General features: G+C 45.3%; 1 protein-coding gene across 1 annotated transcript in view; it reads left to right on the plus strand.

The window, feature by feature from the left end:
* SEC63 (SEC63 protein translocation regulator) overlaps window positions 1-16,606 on the plus strand; it is a 611,233-nt gene that overhangs the window by 128,172 nt on the left and 466,455 nt on the right. The gene's annotated exons all lie outside the window — the stretch shown is intronic.

Here is a 16,606-nt window from a genome sequence, read left to right on the forward strand (position 1 = left end):
TGGATCATACCATGTAGTACGTGTTTTGTGTTGAGCTTCTGGTTTTGCAGTGAAAAAGCCAATGTGAAAAAGAAGGAAAAAGTGATTTAAAATTGACTACCATGATATTGAGGATAAATGTATTAGGAAGACATCCTGGTGTCAACGGTTAAAACAGGTGTAAACAGTTTGAAATAATAACTGTTATCAGTTGGACAAAAAGGGTCTACATATTTCAGCCATAATGGGAAGTGCTACCCCACTGGCTTTAGTCAGGACCGCAAAGGTACACTACTGCAAAACAATATATATTAAAGTGAAAAAATGATTATATAAGCATATAGTAATGGATACAATACATCCTACCATACACGAGTATCCGGTGTGTAGGAAGTAAGTTCTCAAAGGATTCTTTCCCAAACTTTCGTGGGAGTATGCCTCACCTGCTTGGCAAATGCTCAGGTGATGAGGCTCCGCTCTCTCCGTCGGACCCCCAGCGAATCCTAAGCCGAAGGGGACTTCGGCTTAGGATTCGCCGGGGGTACCGACATGTCCCTCACACATATGTTTCCGCACTAATAGACCAGTGGTATCTTCTTTGTTGTTATATATTGCTAGTGTGGGTTTGATACCACCAGGTCTTTAAAAATCCTTCCGGTCTTTGAAAATCCTTCCCCTGAGACCCTTGTTTAATATGTTTTTCTTTCCTAGATGTAGTAGCCAGGGGCCACGCTCTGGAATTTGTCAAAACCCCTCCAAATTCTCCCCCCAAAGGTCCATCACCAGCTCATCTCAAGGAGCTGTTCTCCTAAATATATGTAATGATTCGGAAAGGAGCGATCGAAAAAGTACCTCAATTGCAAAGAGGAAGAGGTTTCTATTAGAGATTTTTCCTCATACGAAAGAAGTCGGGGGAATGGCGTCCTATCCTCCACCTGCGTGCCCTCAACAAATACCTCAAAAAATTGTCCTTCCGGATGTTAACACTTCAAGAAATCCTCCAGTTTCTCTCGGAGGGGATCACATGGCAACCCTCGACCTTCAGGATGCTTATTTCCATGTGCCCATCCTTCCCAGGCACAGGAAATTCTTAAGGTTCAGAGTGGCTGGCAAGGACTTTCAATTCAAAGTTCTCCCATTTGGACTCCGTTCAGATCCCCGAGTTTTCACGAAGATATTAGCTCCAGTGGCAGTTAATCTTCATTTGGAAGGTATTTAAATTTTTTCATACTTGGACAACTGCCTTATCAAGGCCAATTCTCTAGAAACAGCAAAAGCGCATGTTCGAAAATGCCTGTCACTATTCCAGTCCCTGGGTCGCTCAGTCAATTTTGAGAAATCTCATCTAACTCTGTCTCGAAGAAAGTCTTTCTTGGGGGCCACATTAGACACTCAACTCACTCAGGCTTTCGTTTCAAAAGAAAGGCAGATAAAAATTTACAAGACTGCTTCCTTACTACTACAAAAAGAGTGCGTTTCTGTTTGAATGTTCAAATCTTTCCTAGGGATGATATCCTCCTGATCCTGCATCCCTCTGATACCCAACTGTCATCTCAGAATGAGACCCTTGCAAGAGGAACTCAGTCTCCAATGGGTACAGGTTTCAGGGTCGTTCGACGACATGATCAACAGAACTCCTCGTATGAGAGACGCGTTTGAGGCATGTGGGCTGCTGAATTCATATCTGTGCATAGATCGCCGCCTAGTGTTGGGTCCGGATGATTGCATGTTGTTGTCCTGGAAGAGTCTTCGAAGTATCACGAGATATGTGGCTCCTCCCTTGGACTACAGTGCGCATGGGCATCCTCTCCATCCTCAGATTGTTTTTTTCCGCCATTGGGTTCGGATGTACTTTCCTTCACTCCAAGTTCGGAATTAACTAACTTCTGTTAAGGCCAAAAGGCCTTCGGTTCCGTCGGTATTAAGAAGCAAGTTGGATGGTGGAACCTTTCTTTAAGAAGCACCTGACCACAATAGCCCAATTAATATTTCCCTTCTAAATATCACCGAGGGAGTAGTGTGCACACTGACAACCACCCACCATCACAATGGCAGTTCTATATAGAACTTTGAGATACGAAACGTAAATTTAAGCAAAGGTGCACCACAACAAGGACATGTGAAAACTAAGGTCTTCTAGTTTGCACACAAGATATATTCAAAAGAAATTTTTCATATGAAACCGGACAATTTTTTTCTCAAAAAAGATTTTTCTTTATTCATTCCAAATGTTAAAGGACACAGCCTACGTGTTTCGTCCCTACGGGGACTTCTTCAGGGCTGTATTACAACAAGACAAAATACATAATGATTCATTATTAAAAATGTAAAGTATTTGCATACTCAGCCGAGCTACAAATTATTACATAATTAAAAACAAACGCATGTCAGTGTCAACATGTCATAGACATGTTTTCTACAAGGTACTAGAATATATTTGGAACATCAGGTTAAAGTTAGTATTGGCAATCAAACAGGGAAAGGAAAAAAAAACAAAAAGCGATTATGTACAATTTTCATGTTCTATCATGTAGTTCATCAAATGGACACTATAATCTTCTAGACAGAATAACCAAATTGGCCTTAAGCATACTGAATTGGAGAGGTAATATTACAATCAGGTCATAACTTCTAAGTAGTTGCTTAGCAGTTCGGTATTGCTAATAATTGGAAAACAGGAAACATATCTACTGGAGTTACAAAACACATATTTCTAAGGGAAGCAAGAATCCTAAGAAATATATGAGGAAGAGGATGTAACAAAGATAGTGAAAGAGAAATAGTTATCGAAAAAACCAACACATGTGAATCAGAAATAGTTCATGGAAAACCCACACCTGTAAGTCAGCATGTCCTGAGCAATCAGTGCGCCGAATAGAGACCTACCAAGATAAGTAGTGGAAGCTCCTTAAGCGCGACGATGTTGTTTTGGAGAAGTCCAGTTGCGACTTCTATGGCCAAATCGTGTGTGGTCGCTGGATCACTGGTTCAAAAACGTCAAGTGTTTCGTATGATTCAATAAATCTGACGGAAGCGAAAATAGAAGTAATGATGAGCACTGGACCAACTATAACTGCGAAGGTGTGCATCAAGTAATGCCAAGTGCTAAGTATACTTACAGCAAGATATTCTGTTACAATTCGATAGGGGACCTACGGTTCCTGGAACTAGCATTCATATGTAGTTTGAAAGCTATTAACACAAGTTATATGCGAAAGTATTATACAAACAGAAATCATTCAAGATATTGTCCATAGAATCTATACTAACGAAAAACTCGATTGATTATGATTTGAACACCAAACCATTAAGCAACCATTGGGGAGATCTGTTAGCAGAAAAATTCTAAAAATGCAATCCCTACTCTTAAAAGACGTATGTCACACCGTTGGAAGAAAGCCTAATGTCATCCGTAGGCTTTAGATTTAAAATAAGAAAATTGTAAATATCACACTTGTGAGTCTTGCAAGTCTATTCTTATAGCCGAGAATCATTTAGCCTCTACGTGTATTACTGGATTTGACCCTCTAAAGTTAACAAAGGGGAGGATAATTTTATGAAGTACATGTTCCCGCTAGATGGATACCCAATGTCATTCGTTGGCCATTTATTTTATAATATAAACAAGTTTATTAAAACCATTGTACTTACAAAACGGATGTGTGTTAAATGATGAGACATCCCATGGGATCAATACTTTCAAGAATTACAGCGAGTCAAGGGATGTGCTGAAAAAAATAATACGGAGAAAGAAGTGTCCAATTACCTCTATGTGAATTGTCGACCATGGTCATGTCGAACTGATAACAGGCGGAGAAAAAAGATGTTTTAACGCACGTATTACCGTAGCCATTTATTCAGTGGCTTCGAGCAGCATGTCCCCTTTCTTGTTTTATCTTGATTTATGGTATAATGTTCAGTGGTCCGTACTCATTCGAATCCAGCTGCAGATTCTGGATGAAAAAAGCGAGTCGTATTGAGAACATGCAACATTGTGGCACCAATAAACCGTCAATTTCAATATATTCGCTGTCTACTCCTGGGGCTTAAATGTCTAGCTCCCGCATTCCAGGTATCAGACAATTGAAAGGCACGAATGCTAGTATGGGCTTGCTATGATGCTCGCCCCCTCCCCTGTTCCCAGTGTGTAACTATGCCGGGGACTTCTACATAGATTGGCTCATCTCACCCCTGTTTGTTGAAAAGGGGTTATAGTTGCTTATGGGCATTCCTCGATTACTATTAACGTGATGAAAATATTGTAACCAATTATACTTGGACGAAATAGAACTGGAGAGCGTGACAACAACTCAGTAGGTGTACGACCCACGTAAAGCATAAACCCAAGCGCTAAGCCTTGGCGAGGAGAGCAATATAGTAAAACAGTTGTCCGTACTTAAACAGGGTTAGAAAGTCAGGATTGCATTTATCATTTCCTGCCCCCTGTCAAATATATGTACACCTAGACCCTAGAAAGACGAATGTTCTATTAGCAACCCTGCCCAGGTTTGGGGCTCCAAGGAACTCCCAGGTGCATCAACTAAATTTGCATGGCCGCTTACCGTCAACCCAACGCTGTTCCAGAATCGTCCGTAGTCGTGTGTCGTCCCCTTCCTGTCTAAACCAGTTCGTATAGAGCCTGGTGAGAGACGAGTGGAGATTTATGGCGGTTTTTATACTTTGTTAAATTGAATAAGTTAATACACGTGTGAGAGCGTAAATCGGTATTGTTTAGCGCTCGGTGCCGAGACACTTCAGTAACATCTATTGACCTCCTGTCGTCGAATCGGGCCGTGAGTCCTTCTCGACACCACGTGGACTGACTGTCGATGGAACGAAGTCCATTTAAATACTGCCCGCAGTGCAACTCTAAGTTCCCGCACACTGATAAGCATCCCGTGTGCAACAAATGCCTATCTCCAGATCACAAGGAAGATAGTTGTCTAGCTTGTGCCCAGTTCCGGTCGAAAAAGACTATCCGGAATCGACGGGCAGCAAGGCAAGAAATGCAGAGGTCGGCGCCTGAACCAGACCACATCTTCGACGATGAGGAAGAGCTAGGTAGCGCCGAAGAATCGGATCGAGACGAAGAACAATACTCTGAGCACAACTCCGAAAATTACTTCGAAGAGGACGAAGATATCGTCGATCTGGAGGAATACAATCAAGACGACATCGTAGCTGTTGAAGACGACTCCGATGATGACGAGGGGCCTACCGTGAGTACACCGCCCCATATAGACACTACACCAATATCAGAGACTCAGGTCGAGGCATCGCCAGTGGGCCTTAGCCAAGATCAAAACTTTTGTTTTAAAGCCCCGCCGTACCGCCCGGCTAAGAACCTATTCGAGAAGTTCTCTGAGACCCGCCATACGGCACCGGTTCCATTGAAACCGAAACTCGTCGACAACACAGTCTTCTGACCGAATGTCGTAGATCCAAAAGTAGTTAAGCAAAAGGTCCTCGAGCCGAAGGCTGTAGTCCAAACACAACCTTCGAAGCCAAAGACAGTCGAGTCGAACTCGAAGACAAAACCTGTTGAGTCGAGCTCGAGGCCAAAAGCCGTCGAGTCCACCTCGCGGCCCAAACACGTCGATCCGACGCCAAAGCAGAAGCACGTCGAATCAACCGCAAAACCAAAGCACGTCGAATCGAGCAAACCAGCTTCAAATATCGACAAAAGGAAAAATACTATTGACAATAGTAAAAGGCCAACGCCCAAAACTAACGTCGAACCGAAAGTGAAACCTTCTGTGGACAAAAACAAATCGGTCGAGCCGAAACCCCTCGAACGGAAAAAAGGCATCGAGCCGAAACAACATACTCCTAAAACACCTAAAGAGACTGTCGAACCAACCAAACCGCTCGGTCCGACAAAGGTGGTGAAGCCAGCTAAAGACATCCAGCCGACAAAAGGTGTCGAAACATCAAAAAGCCATCCAACCACCAAAAGCGGTCGAACCCAATAAATCTGCAGATCCAAAATCTGGCAAACCAAGGGCTGCGGCACCAAAGGCAAGGACTGTGGAGGAAGAGCTTATTCACCCAGACCCCTCCACAGAGGACCAGTCAAAGCTGTACATTGACCCAGCAACTGGCAAAGTGACTGTGTACACAAAAAAGAAAAGGCCTCTACCAATAGCTGACTTTCCTAGAATACCTCTCAAAAAGAAACAAGACTGTGCTACCTCTCCTATCCTTTTTGAACCTATCAGTTTCAGTTTCAGTTTTTTAACGTCTTTATTTCGAATTTTCTTCATAAAAGACATGCATAATAATACAAAACATATAACAGAAATGTGAAAATTTTAAACAGACAAAGAAAGAAAAATTTGTTTAAAAATCTCAATTAAATGTTCGTAAGAAGACGTCTATAAAAAGGTTAAAACAAGTATATATAGAAAAACAATACATTAATACTGCCCAAATATGATAAATAGGCTATAGCAGACTGTTTTAATTATTCAGCTTGAAGTGCTACGAACATACCTTGTTCTAATTAACCAGGCCCACCCAAGGAATTTAGCCAGCCCTATGGATAACCATTCGGCTGTGTTAAATCTCAAGATGATCAGTGCTTCCCTGCTCGCCCGGGTGTTTAGTCTATTACATATTGGCTTCAACCACTTAAGGCGTGGTTCGTGATAAGCAGTACATACAAATAGAAAATGACCTATTGATTCTTTGCTTTCAGAACAACAGGGACAAGATGTGGACTCCGACTTCTGCCAACCACTAGTAAAATCCCTTAAAGGCAAAGTACCTATACGAAATTGATGGTAAAGTTTCCTGTCTAAACTTTTTAGGATAATGTCCCAATAGGTCTCTGTATGTGGAACTACTTTATGAATCAAAAACAAGCCTGTCAGGTTAGGTTTCTCCGAAAGCACAACGTGTTCTTCTTTAACCATGGACCAGAAGAGAAGTTTAAAATCTTTCTTAGATGGAAAGATGTGGGAACCCGGCTCGGACCAAAGCAAAGGAAGGCCCATTCTAGTAAGAATATTCTTAATAGACTTAAACCAGGGTATTTCCCCTGCCCCTTGTTGTGCTTTAACATCCTGTATCTCCTGGGCAAACATGGCAAGTTCCGGGGTGGACCATATACGTCTCCATAACGCCACCATCCTATATTGGGCTTGATGTTTAACAGAATAAAAGCCCATATCCAGCAAAAGTGGTAGTGCTGGCGTTGATGGAGGGAGACTGACTAAATTGCGGAAGAATTTGTTCTGAATCCTATCAAGGACAGCCAAATCCACACTCCCCCATATGTCAGCCCCGTATAGTATAGCCGAGCTAATTTTGGCGCTATAAATTTTAAGCGCAGGTAAAACTCTTTTGGTCAAAGAACACCGTTGCTCCTTCACTAAGCAGCCAGATAAACGAGCAAATTTCAAACTAAGTGCCGCTATTTGTTCTTTCCAGCGTAACCTATAGTCCATTGTAACACCTAAGTATGTCATGACCTCAACCTGTTCTAGGCTAGACCATTCATCGTTACATGACCCCTCAGTGGTTTATTTTTTGTCAGGACCATGAACTTGGTTTTAGAAATATTAATTTCGAGGTCATTATCATTACAAAAGTCCACAAATTTGTTAATAGCCACCTGAAGACCCGTCTGAGTTTTAGCCAGAATTAGGGTGTCATCAGCGAAGATTAAAAGGGGAAATTTGGTCCCACCCAGTGTTGGTGCATCTGTCGGGGTAGCTGAGAGGAACTTGACCACCTGGTTGATAAAAAGTATGAATAGGGTAGGGGCCAGGACACAGCCCTGTCTCACTCCACGGGTCACAGGGAAGGAGTCCGTTACCTGACCCTGGCGACCCCATCTAACTCTGGCGAAATTTTCCTCATGCATCCTGATTGTAAGTTCTAGGAGGGCAGTAGGAACACCCATCCTCCTTAAAGCTGCCCACATCTTTCCTCTGGGGACCAAATCAAACGCAGATTTGAGATCCACAAATGCTGCGAATATAGTGCCTCCTCTCAAGAACACAGTTTTCCAGTAGATCATAACAAATCTGAGAATTTGGTCAACTGTGCTAATATTAGCCCTGAAACCAGCCTGCAAGGGAGACAGGATGTCAACTTCTGTCATCCAGAGCTGGATTCTGCCTAGCAGCCTTCTGGCGATTACCTTTTGTAGGGCGTCGATAAGGCTGATGGGTCGATAGTTTCCCGCATCAGTTCTATCCCCTTTTTTATACACGGGTAATATCTCCGCCCCTTTCCACGAGTCTGGTATCCTAACCCCTCTAGCTATAGCGTTCGCTAAGATGGTTATATAAGGGACCCAGTGTGCTTGAGCAAACTTAAAAAGGTCCGCAGGGACACAGTCCATTCCAGGAGCTTTTCCATTCTGCACTTGTTTTAAAGCTTTAATAGCTTCCATTTCTGTAAAAACAATCTGATCAAGTGAGGGCACCACAGTCGGTACACTGGTATCTTCCCTAATATTAAGGGAGATCCGTTCCGTGTTACTAAACTGTGCCGAGTAATGCTTGACCCATTTCTCTGCAGGGACATAATTAACAGGAACTTGCTGGTCCCCAGTCCCTCCCCATTTTACAACCTCCCAGAATTTTTGTTGGTTAGTAGAAGTACTTGCATTATATAAGTCTAACCAACGTTGTTCATCCCAGTTTGTTTTTGCCTCTTTAAGCACCTTCTTGTAATTAACCCTTTCTAGTTTTATATCAGTAGCTGACTTAGATTTGATAGCAGCTATCAGGGAGCTATGGGCAAGGCGGCAAGTCTTATTGTACCATTTCGCTCCTGTTTGAGCTGGGCCATTTTTTCTTTTTACTGGTTCAATAAATTTTTTTTTAATTTTGTTAAAAAGGGACTCATGAATCATCCCAATTTGTTCCAGTGATGTACCTTCGTTTAATATGGGCACCATCAAATTCGTAGCTTCTAAAACCTCTTCTGTAACCTTATCAATAATGGTGGGATTATCCTGAAACCTAGCCCAGCGTACCCTTCTACAGTCGTTCGTAAGAACAGCCTCGGCAGTAGCAAAATTGGTTACAGTGTCTGTATGCGAGTTCCCATTTATTAATAGGTTTATTACTAGAGGATTATGATCACTTTCTGGCCTTGTGACTATTTCCATATCCTCCAGTAAGTTCCAGAACTCTATCCTAATTAAGAAATAATCAATACGGCTAGAATAAAGGGAGTTGTCAAATGTAGCATTTCCCATCTGATCTGATTTTGTCCTCCCATTCGCTGCTCGTAGATCCCATTCGAGGCAAAGACCTAACCACTGCATAGCAGCCTCTGTTACTTTTTTGACAGGTGGAATAGATAAATGGGGAATGTTCCAAATTTGATCAACTTCCCCATATCCCCCATTTTCCAAATTAGGAATCGGTTCGAATGAACAATTGAAATCCCCTTGCCACCATTACACATTTATCTCTGTCAATGTTATTCAGTAGGGAATCTAAATCATCTACCGTTCTCATTGACTTCCCACCTTCCCGCCCTCTTGCGTATATATTAATCAGGATGATATCTTGGTTGTTTTTACTGGTGAATTTCAAGACTAATATGTCGTTACTTGGAGTAGGAAGGTCTGTGATTTTAAAGCCTAAGGATTGTCTAATCCAAATAACAAGGCCTCCAGAGGGGCGACCTTTTAAACCTTTACAGGCTGGTTTATAAAAATTAAGGTAACCAACCCGATATATGGCATCAATTGACCAACTTTCCTGTAGTATAATTACATCATGTAAATCCACAAAAGACCCCCATTCAGCCTCTGACGTTTTCCCCTTTAGCCCCGCAATGTTCCATGATAAGACCGTGAGGGTATGTGTTGATTTCTTTAGCAAATTAACAGCTGAATCCACAAGTCCCCCAAAGATCAATGGTCTAGGAGTGTGATTTGAGGGTTCACCCCTTCCTATCCCCCCCTGGGTGCTTTCCCTATACTCTGGTACAGTCCCATCCATAATAGATATAGGATTGTTGGGGGAACAATTCACTGCGGCTCCAGTCAACCCAGATACCGAAGGCTCATTATCAAGTCAGTCCACACCTTCCAGACCAGATAAGGGGGCAAACCGGATCGAAAGGTGGGGCTGAAACAGTGGGTAGATAGGTGTTTCAAAGTGAAATCTTCCTCTAGGTCTTTCCCTTCTAAAGTGATGGAACGGTGTTTGGGCTCTATTAGAATATAGTGCGGGATAAAAATAATGCAGGGATAGAGTCTGTACGTCCCCAACTCTACCATATCTTGGTTCCCTACTAATGTATTCAGTAACCCATGGCTCTCTAAAACCGATTACCACACAATCCCCCTCAAGATCTTTTTTGCTGTAACCTACCCAGTCCACCCTTCTAACATTAAGAATTTCCATATTCGAGTTTGGAGGGAGTGGGCGATTTTTATTCAGCCAGAATGTTACCTTGTTGTAAAGATCCTTATGTGTTTCTCTCTTACCATCTCCAAGGGGAGCCACACCAGTTAAGATGATGGTATAAGGCAGTGACTCAGGGGGGAGGTTCACACATTGTTTTCTTGGGACAGATTTAATCCTGGGCCGTGTACTTTGGTCATGATGACTGGTAGGGATTGGGTGTTTCTTAGCCGGGGGATGCGTTGTAGAGACTTCCGTGACCTTTTGCTGGGGTATACTCTCGGTAATAGATTTCTTCTTTGACAGGAACGGGTTTTTGCTGCGGTACTTTTGTGATAGATGGTACAGTTTTCAAACTGTTACCCCCAGCTTTATTATTCACAATGGTAGTCTTCGGAAGAGTCGGGGCTGTTGGGGCTATACCTTTAGAGGCTAAGGTGGCATAAATTCTATTAGTTGTCGCTATATTGTCTTTTACCAGCGTATCTAAAGAGTCAATTTTTGTGTTTAATAATCTGGTCCTTTCAAATAGCGGTAAGAGTAATGATTTAATTAATAACTCTATTTTAGCCAAAAGTATTCCTTCTACAATGTTGACTGTGGTATTATGTTCCTCAGGTTGAACCACTGCCATAGAAGTGGGTATCTGTGTGGGGGATATAAAGGTGTGTTCCCCTAGATCGTGCGAGTCTACCCTTTTACGTTTCCCAGGATTGTGAATGAGTGGGTATTGCGAGTGGATAGATGAATTTGCTCGCTCAGTACTTAAGGTAAGATTTGGGGAGTCTGAGAGACCTGTTTCCTCACCAGACAGGTCGTGGTAAATAGTCCCACCATTCACCATATTATCATGGGCCGTGTCAAGTGCACTATCCTTGCTAACCCCCTCTAAATCCAATGTTTGACTCGCAGAAGCAGATACTGTCACTGAGTCTACATTAACATCAGAGCTATCTTCGTTCAGCAAAGAAAGTGGGACAGGAGAGACAGCCTCATTAATTTTACCAAGTGAAGATCGCTTGCCTGTGATTAGGTCAAGCGAAAGGCGTTTTTCGGCAAGAGCTATTTCCTTCTCCAATATAGTGGTGGTGCGTTTAAAAAATTGATCGATCGTACCTGTAAAAGTGCCATTGGAGGTGGAAACCTGGACTTGCCTTTCTTTACCTGACCGTAAGGTCATTTTTTAACCGTACACAGACAGAACTGGCTCTAAACACAATGTGCAAACGACAATCTACAATCAAATCAAATTAGTTCTTCCAACAATGTGGCCACTACAGTAACATTGGCCAGGTAATACACTTAGAAAACATCAGCTGGTGGATACCAAGTACTACAAAAAACAAAATGGGAAGATATTAGGGGGGTAGCCTGGCCCGGCCTCTACCGGCCCCGGACAGCCACAGACGGTCCCGCCCTTGTCCCGGGCTGCTCCCGCGCAGCGGGTTTGCCCTGGATGTTATTGAATGGCTAACGTAAAGGGGGAGGAGCCTGCAGGAAGAGCTGGCCAGGTGTTGTGAGTTAGGGCGGGCGGGCGCTCCTGGGACAGGTAGTCCTGCGCCTCCCCGCCTGCTCGCAGCCCTGCAGTGTCTTGGAGCTTCAGATTGCTCCACGCCCAAAGGTTCAACAAGAAGTTTCCCTGTCGCCTCCCTCGCGACGCGGGACCCGCGCAGCGGGTACCGCTAGCTGTGGTGAAAATGCTGGGTTAATCAAGCAGAGACCAGGCTGCTTCCAAAGCTAATCCAGTCGCCTCCGAGGTAAGGGTAATGCTGGTGGTTCGCCAAGAGTCCCACCAGTAGTCCGGTGCCGCTTGCTTTTCCGTCGGTGAAAAGGGGGAGTAGCCTGCAGGGAGAGCTGGCCAGGTGTTGTGAGTTCGGGCGGGCGCTTCTGGGACAGGTAGTCCTGCGCCTCCCCGCCTGCTCGCAGCCCTGCAGTGTCTTGGAGCTTCAGATTGCTCCACGCCCAAAGGTTCAACAAGAAGTTTCCCTGTCGCCTCCCTCGCGACGCGGGACCCGCGCAGCGGGTACCGCTAGCTGTGGTGAAAATGCTGGGTTAATCAAGCAGAGACCAGGCTGCTTCCAAAGCTAATCCAGTCGCCTCCGAGGTAAGGGTAATGCTGGTGGTTCGCCAAGAGTTGAAGGTTTGAACCTATCAATCCAGCCATGCCTACAACCCCATATACCACAACATCACCTGACTTCAACCCAGATGAAGATCAGGATGCAGAAGTGGAGTTTGGTTATCCACAAAACCCAACTGGAGACCCCAACCTACAGCCATGGGGTGCAGGAGGAGAACCAGATAATGAGGGGACTCTGCCCATTACAGAACCAGCAGTTTACCCAACTAAGCCATCACCCACTGAAGATACAGTGGCCTTTAATTCTTTACTCGATAAAGCAGCTACATACCATAACGTAAATATGCACTCTGATGCTATTGAAGAAGACTTTCTCTTTGATACTCACAACATCTGAGAGACATGTAAAAACACTCCCCATGTTGAAGGACGTCTTGAAACATGCACACGACATTTTTAAAGACACTGCTAGGGCATGGGTCATCAACCCTAGAATTGAGAAGAAATATAGGGCTGCACCTATCGATCCTACATACATAAAAGGGCAGCTACCCCTGGACTCCGTAGTGGTGTTCAACGCACGTAAGAGGGCTAACTCCCAAACTACCGGAGAGGCTGCTCCTCCAGCCAAAGAGTCAAAAATCTTTGAGGCATCGGGCAAAAGAGTAGCAGCTCAAGCAGCAAACTCTTGGAGAATTGCCAATACACAGGCCTTGCTGGCCAGGTATGACAGGGCGCATTATGACAACTTAGAAGAAATTCTCCAGCACTTACCTGACCCTTATAAACAGCAGGCAGATGAACTAATACAAGAAGGGAAGCTCATCACCAATGCCTCAATTAAATGTGCCCTAGACGCGGCTGATACAGCTGCCAGATCCATCAATACAAGCGTGCCGCTAAGGCGCCACGGATGGCTTTGCATATCAGGTTTTAAGAATGAAGTTCAATCCACTATTCTTAATCAGCCCATCAACCCAGACTTTTTATTTGGTCCAGTAGTTGACTCCATTCTGGACAAAATGAAAAAGGATGCGGACACAGCGAAATCTATGGGAGCTCTCCAGTCCCAACAACACCTGGTTCCTTTCGTCGCTCCAATTATAGAGGAGGAGCCAGAAGTAATACGTCACAGCAATCCTCCACCTACAAAACAAACACGCAATCCACGTACAACAAAAACACCAACAGGGGTGGATACAGGGGCAATAACACCAAAGGAAGGGTCGTGGAGGCAATGCAAATAGATCCTCCACTAACACCGAACAGTGACTTCTTGGCACTACACCCAGACCATAAAACACCGGCCGGGGAAGACTACAACAATTACCCCAGTATTGGAACTTTCATAGATTCCCATGCTTTGTATCATTCCCCGTCGTCGGAATGGGAGTCTCGGTAACAAAAATACCATAGCTGTAGGTACAAAAGACAATGGAAAAAGGCCTAGGCCTCATTACCTTTTGTAGCATATCACTCTCTTTGTGTAAAAGAGACCAAACTTTTGGCCTCAGCCAATCAGAAGTGCCTCACCACTTAGAACCTTCCTGAAGGAACCTCAGAGCCCCAGATTTTCTACCGCACGTTGTGCTAGGGAGTCTCCATTGAGCTCTGCTCAACTTCTACAACTTCTACAGGATTTCATCAGGTTTTTTCTCAGTTTTTTCTTCAGGATCTTTGGATTCTTCTCAGGATTGTTGCTGTTTGCCAGTATGTCGGAGATTGTGAAGAAAAAAGCGCTTTTCAAGCCTTGTTCCTCCTGTGGCAAGAAAAGGCTGTTTGTGGAGGACAAGCATGAGGACTGCATCTATTGCCTCTATCCTGACCATCTAGTGGATAAATGTGCAATCTGTCGCTCTTTTTCTGCCAAAACCCTCCGGGACCGTGAGGGTAGGCTCCTGACATGGCTGCAAAAGCTTAAATCAAGGAAGGATTCTGTCTCCAGCGACAGTGAAGATGCTGGATCGATGACATCTACTAGAAGGTCAGTGAAAAGGGGTAGGGGTTCCCCTTCTTCTTCTGTCAGTCGATCTTCTAAGGCCTCAAAAAAGACCCATAGTGAGTCTGAGAGCCAAGGTCCCAGCAAATCTCCTCACGGAAGTGTAAAGGAGAGGGATGGACCTTCTACGCAGTCTGCTGGCGCGAAGACTTCCACAGCCTTCAAAACGCCTCAAAGCCAGTCTTCTGAGAGGACTTCTAGGTCCTCGACGACGAAGACGTCGACAGCGGGAGACCCGTCGACTAAGTCATCTAAGGCGCCATCGACTGGAGGCCCGTCGGCGACGAGACCGTCGTCGGCGGAGAAGGCGCCGTCGACGAAGGCACCGGCTACACAAGTGTCGACGAAGGAGCCGTCGACGAAGGAGCCGTCGACGAGAGGCCCGTCGACGCCCAAGATCCAGTCGACGACGAAGGCCCCGTCGACGAAGGCCCCGTCGACGAAGGCCCCGTCGACGAAGAACCCGTCGACGAAGAACCCGTCGACGATGGTACCAACGAAGGCGACGACGACAGTGTCGACGACGAGAGTCCCGTCGACGACAATGACGACGATGTCGTCGACGATGGTCTCGTCGACGAGAGCGTCGACGACCACTACGATGACCATGACGACGGCTGGTGTGTCCACAGTCTCGTCGACGACAACGTCCACGACGCCTATCTCGACGGCGTATGTACAACCGTCGACGACGGAACCCACGATCTTGGCCACGGAAAAGCGTATCACCATTTCTGTGACGCGGATTACACCGGAGATGACTTCTCCAAGGGCAGTGTCCCCTCTGCTTCCAACAATGCTCTTGCAAGAGGGTCAGTCAGAGGAAGATGACCAAGATGCATACAGTTATGCCAATAGTCCTTCGCAACTATTTGTCAAATGTCAGGACACCGACTCAGAGGGCGAATACACCCACGAGGAGCATGATCATAGTCATGGTCACTATCAACAACGGCACTCGGACCAGGGAATGGTTTCAGTGCCAACATCTTTCCTACAGGATCTTCATAGAATGCTACAGGACTATAAGTCTAAGGCCAGTAGGCCTTTGCCAGCTACGTCAACACCTGCTACGCCTTCCACGACTCAGGCGTCAGTGGTGCCACCTACGCTCTCGGCTCCAGCCTCTCCGCAGCCTCAAACAAACGTCCCTCAGGATTCCTTTGGGGTACCAAGATCGCATGATGTTGATGACTCTTCGGATGAGGATCAACATTCGGATCACGTCTCTATTCCTGACACGGAATATGATGAGTACATTATTGACAATCCCGCATCGCCAAATCCAGAGCCAGCGGACTCCCCGCCGGCGGATATTGGAGGTTTCCATCAGCTAATGGAGAGGGCGGCGGCAAGATTTAAGTTGGCAATGCCTAAAGTCACCACGGATTGCTTCTTATATGACTTTAAGGAACCTTTCCAGAAAAATGCCAGATCTATTCCGATTGTGGATCATGTATGGAAAGAGGGCCTAAAGACCATGACACACCCGGCGACGGTGGTGCCGGTACTACCGCGTCTGGAAAAGAAATATAGAGCAACCGATGATGCCCCAGCGGCCTTGAAAGGTCATCCTAAACCGGACTCTGTAATCTCGCAGGCAGCGCAGAGGAAATCGCGCAACCCTTCGGCACCGCTGACAACTCCTCCGGACAAGGAAGGACGGAGGCTAGATAATGTTGGGAAAAGATTCTCAGCGATGGCGAGTTTGCTGGTGAGAGCGGCTAATGCCTTAGCCATCCTGGGAAGGTACGACCGTCAACTTTGGTGCGATGTCTCCCCGTACCTTGACCAGTTACCTCCTGAATCAATGTCGGAGGCAAAGAAAGTTCTGAAAGAGGGGGAAGCGACATCGATGGAAATAATCGATTGTGCAATGGATATTGCTACTACGGCATTTCGTTCACTAGCTGGAGCGGCAGTGCTCCGTCGCCAAGGGTGGCTTAAAGCTACTTGGTTCCGACCAGAGGTCCAGAACAAAGTGTTGGATCTTCCCTTTGATGGTGAGGCTCTATTCGGCAAACTTATTGACGACACCCTTCAAGATATTAAAAAAGACACAGAGACCGCTAGGTCTTTAGGAACACTTCAGTACAGGAAGTCCCCCTTCAAGGGAGCCAGAGGCAGGGGTGGTACGTATAGAGGATCCTTCCAACACCAACGGTATTCCAA

Source organism: Lissotriton vulgaris, chromosome 6, assembly GCF_964263255.1.
Source record: "Lissotriton vulgaris chromosome 6, aLisVul1.2, whole genome shotgun sequence".
In the NCBI taxonomy this organism is placed as follows: Eukaryota; Metazoa; Chordata; class Amphibia; order Caudata; family Salamandridae; genus Lissotriton; species Lissotriton vulgaris.